The following is a 5,549-nucleotide window of genomic DNA, read 5'->3' as shown; positions in this document are numbered from 1 at the left end:
TAACATTTCCTCTCGTAAAAGGGCAATGTTCTCGTTCTGTTTTTGAATACTGTCCCATATTGCTCGCAACATTGGGTCAGTTGAGGTTGAAGTTTGAGATTCGTTTGCCTTAGACATTATTGCGCTGATTTATAATTTTCAGACGAAGACGAGTCTTGGCTACTGAAGCTAAATTTTCTTTCACGGTAACGTACAAAGGAATTCAATTTACCTTTTATTGTTACTTCACTTGGTTCGCGATAGTTACTTTGTTGTTGCGGATGACCGTAGTCCCAAATAATTCGATCTTCCGTAGATGATGAATGTCTTTTGGTTTCCGAACAAACATTTTTCACTATCCTGGCAGGATCGCCAAAATGTCACGTAAAATAACAAAATAAAAAAGGAATTTGAGGTAAAAAAATAAAAAAAGAAAACTTTATTTTTTTTCTAACATCAATACACTTTACAATCTACTTCCGAACTCTAGGCGTGACTTTCTAAGACTGACTCTTATGATTTTACTTTCGATCGGATCCGATTACTTTCTTTTGTCATCCCTCCACATCCCCACCGTCCATGCATTTGCTAGGCGTCCGCGATCGTTGCCACGTGCTCTTTCTTCTAGAACCTTCGGTGGAAGGACCGTTGGGATGTTGATGGTTCGTTCATGATGGTTCAGCGATATACATTGTCGCCGAGTGCCGCCACATCTTTATCTCTATCGTCAGTCCGTCGGATTTGAAGTATGCCGGTCGTGACATGCTCTTCGGGCCACACGTTTTATGATACAAGACCAGCAAAATGATCAATGTGTAATTTTACATATCTTACATTTTTTCCAAATGAAATATTGTTTTTATTAAACGTTTAAAACCTCAGGCAACATTTATTTCATCTGATTTCAGTTTTACAAATATATATCTATAATACATATCTGTATAAATTACGGTCTGGTTATATCAAACAGGGACCGACACTCACTAGGGAAAACTGCCCAAAAATTGAATCGTAAAAACCAATATGAAAGACAACAAATTTCTCGTTCTGCGGAACAAATAGAAATGAGCAGAGTATCAGTATCTTTATCTGAGACATTCAAAGCGTATCACGCATACGCTAAACCTGAAGAAAACTTTCTTGTCTTCCATGTTCATTTTTCCCTTTCCATTTCCGAACGGTTTCTTCTATATTTATTTATATGTTCGTGATTGATGCTATTGACAACATACAACTAAGGGGAAATACGAATAGTAATAGATAGATGTATAATTCATTATGCAATTTTATAGAATTAAATCTTATTTATCTTCAGATATAAAAACTATATTTACCAGCTGAAACACTAACGCATATGCAGCATAATATAATCTACTTAACAATCTCGTTTTAGTTATAATATGTGATTAATTCTTTTGCTATTTCGCTATAAACAGTTTCTTGTGCATACAATATTTTTTTATAGTATTCTAATATATTGTTAGATATTGTAAAGAAAGTAAAATACAGTTATTGAAGTTTGGGAACATTCAATGTTAACCTTGCTTCAAAAAATAATCTTTCGAATGAATGGGGAATAGATTTTTAGTATTATAGTTGGCATAATGTCATCATTGTTTACAATGTGTTAGAGTTAAAGAAATGAGACAAATTAATATTTCAGAAGCAAATTCAATATTTAAATGATGTTATTTTAAAATGGCAGATGATATGAATGTTCTTTTTATACGAGGAAATGGAAACGTATGTATGGTAATGGAAACGTAATGGTTTTAACATTATTTTAGTACAAGATTTTAGCATAATAGTAATTAACAGTATCCACTACCTTTTAGTCAATTTTTGAAAAATGACATATATGATAATTTGCAATAGTTTGATAATAAAATACTTGTATCAATATTAATAACGTATAATTTGCTATCTCAAAAGGATACAGACACAGCCAATGATAATGTTTGGGATGATAGTGCATTAATAGAAGCATATGATAAAGCAATAAATTTAGCAAAAGAAGAAGTTATCAAGCGAATGGGAATGGATGTTGGAAATTCTCAACCGAAAGAAAACCTACAAAATCTTAAGCAGCCTAAACACGCAAGTAAATTACACAAGGTTGTGATTTTGATAGAATATTACAAATTTGATACAGAATATTATTAAATATATTGATTAAGAAGCAAATTATTTTATTTTGCTATTTACTTATATTTATTTGTATACACATCTTTTCTCTATAGAAATGGATCATAGGAGCACCTTATCGTGCAATATACTCAGAGGATGGAGAAATTTATGAAGCTATAATATCAAAAATTTACGAAAACAATGGCACGTGTGTTGTAAAATTTGTAGGTAATACCTTTAGCATGATGGTTATGTCAATTAAGAAATGTACTAAAAATACATATATATATGAAGTAAAGGCTTTCGCATAGTCTATCACAGTGTCATTCAGCAGGTCCTTAACTGGGCAGGAGTACCTGTCAATGTCTATGGGGAGACCCGTGGGATATAGGGTCATGAACCATAAACATGCATGTTACTTATTGTTCATTATTAGCTGCTTGGAATATAATTCTCCTCATTAGACGAGTGATTATTACTACATATATCAAGGCAAACATTTATACATATACATTTATGCACGGGAAATTCTAATACATTGCCTGTAAGGACAGTAACTGAATGGCACTCAGTAATTCTATCAAATGACAAAAATTTCTTTTACTTTGTGTTTAGGCTATGGTAATACAGAGAAAGTCGAGTTGAGTTCTCTTTTAGAATCAGAAGGTTTGCAAAGTCAAATAGCACAACAAAAGAAAGCTTTGCAAGAGAAATTCAATGAAGAGAACGATAAGACTTGTGAGACTAATTTTTCTACAAATGTAAATTCGAAAAAATATAATGTAGAAAAATGGATTGTGACTCTGAAGAAGCAAATGCGTATAAACATCACTTCATACCGGGACCATCTTTCAATTCGATGACTGATATAATGCCACCTGCACCTCCTTTACCACCACAATTAATGGCCAAGTAAGTACAATTTAAAAATTCTAATGGAATGCTGAATACTTCTAATATTAATAAGTAATTTGGAATAAGTTTAACATTTTATTTGGAAAAAAAATACGAAATTTTAATAAAATGTACTAGATTACCAGATAATGATACAGACGCACTTTCAAGTATGTTGATGTCATGGTATATTAGTGGTTATATGGTATATTACACAGGTAATTATTTCATATAAGTATTTTATTGTATATTAAATTTTCAATGGACTATGTTATTTCTTTTGTAGGTTATTATCATGGTTTGAAACAAGCAAGAAACAATCAAGAGAACAGGAAGAACTGTTGATTATATCAATTTTTTCAATAACAATATAACAATAATATAAGATATAATAAAATATAAAACTCATTGTATTTATTTACTTCAATTATTTGAAATAAAGAACAGCTTTATTTTCATATAAGACTTTAAGACTTTTTTAAAAATAATTACTAAGATAAGAAAACATAAAAAACATATTTTTGATAAAATACACTCACATATATATGTCGGGTTATCATTAGCATTTAAGGCGCGTAATGATCCTTCGTTTGAATTAGCCATTGTTTTACGAAACAGAGAATATATTTACGCGAATAAACAAGATTTTACAAAATATTATGAATAATGAGTTTAATAAATAATAAGATTAACAAACGATAAGTTTAACTAATAATTAGATTAAAGATTAATAAGTTTAACGAACAATAAGAGGAACGAATAATATGTCTTACGAATAATGAATTTAACGTATAATGAGATTAACGATTGATAGGTTTCACGAATAATGAATTTAATTAACGCTATTAACAATGTTCCGGGGTTCAAACGAATCCACGGTCAACGGGATAACTCTTTACTATGTGTAGAATAATTTTAAACACAAAATACAATCGCTGAGACACTCGGTAAATTGCTCGATGTATCACTTTCCAAGGCGATCACACGAATGAATATCTGATGAAAATCTTTTTCGCTATACGACTGCATTTGTTTGTTATATGCTCGCTGGAAACATCGAGAAGGTTCCAATCGTTGTTGCTAGGCAATTTCTGTCAAAAGTTTGTTGTATACTCTTTGGAAACATCGAGAAAGATTCAAACGCCGTTACTAGGCAGTTTCTGTCTGGAGATTGATTCCTAATACAACGTGTGTCCCATTATATCGACATCTCTAAAGTACAATTCTATGTGATTTCTAGGGAGAACAATACAACCGATCCACACCTTCGTCAGGCAAAACGTTTATCCCGTGACCGTGGCTACGTTCGGCGACCAGCTGTCACCTCGAACCCACTTTCGCTTTCACAAATATCAAACAATTACAAATGACAATTGCTTAATTACAGTTATGATAAAATCTAGGCTAAAGCATTAGAAGGCTTCCTCAAAATTGCAAAGGGAAGGCTCCGGTTTTCCTTTCATCTCCGACATATATAATACAAGGATATAATACAACCGAATATTTTAAACTTAGCCTATAGCGCGTGCGCGCACACACACGCACACACATGACACACATGACACACATGCGCGCACACACATGCACACACATGCGAATGATTTCTCGAACGATAATCCATTTATTTATATTTTTCAATATCTGTCCTTACGATTGCGTATTTATTTGTTCCACGTATCATATTTATCTATTTGCATAACTGTAGGTGACATTTTTTTAAACAATTTTGCTAATATTTCATAACTTTTTAATTCATATTTCAAAGTGGTAACAGGTGTTTCTTTCTTTTCAAGTCTCCTCCATATCGGGCTTATTTCTAGTAGCCACGCTTGCTTACAAAGCAATTTTATATCTGCACAAGAATATCTTTCAGTACATTTTACTATGTGGTTTACAATATCTGTATTTTCTAATAAGTGGTTGCTAAGGTATAATTTGAATATACCAAGTCGAGCAACTTCATTGGGTAATGATACGTATATTTGCTTTTCGAGACGCCTGAGTAAAGCTGCATCAATGTCCCTAATAACATATTTACAATAAATATTATCGTTCTATTATACTAATAATAATGAAGGAATACTTCAAACAACACAATAACATATTTGGAATTTGGAGAAATATTACGATATTTTCTACTTAGAAAACATTGAAATAACGTGATATACGTACCAAGGGGAATTAGTTGTAGCCAGAAGAACTACATTAGAATTCTCATTAGACACTAATCCATCCAATCTAGAAAGAAGTTCTGATCTGAATCTCTTTGCAGGTTCAGACAATATACAGTCTCCTTTATTTGTGGCGATCCAGTCAATCTCGTCGATAAAAATAATTGTAGGCGAATGACTATAGGCAAGTTCAAATAAAACCTGTTCAGTTTAACAAATGTATTATTCATTAAATATTATATTCGAAATTCCTTAAATTCATTGCCTCATCACGAATATGATATCATTTCGTTTTCCAAACAACTATTCTATTTATATATAAATGACGAAAAATAAAATCAAATCTTTTTATACCTAGACAAGTCTAGTCTCCTTCAT

General features: G+C 31.8%; 1 pseudogene; it reads left to right on the top strand.

Moving 5' to 3' along the window:
* Positions 1 to 1,306: 1,306 nt before the first annotated feature.
* LOC117212610 lies at positions 1,307 to 3,360 on the top strand (annotated as a pseudogene).
* The last annotated feature ends 2,189 nt before the right edge of the window (positions 3,361 to 5,549 follow it).

The sequence above is a fragment of the Bombus bifarius genome, unplaced genomic scaffold (assembly GCF_011952205.1).
Source record: "Bombus bifarius isolate JDL3187 unplaced genomic scaffold, Bbif_JDL3187 scf7180000008329_frag, whole genome shotgun sequence".
Lineage (NCBI taxonomy): Eukaryota > Metazoa > Arthropoda > Insecta > Hymenoptera > Apidae > Bombus > Bombus bifarius.
The sequence above is the reverse complement of the archived record's forward strand: the minus strand, read 5'-3'. Positions and strand labels throughout refer to the sequence as shown.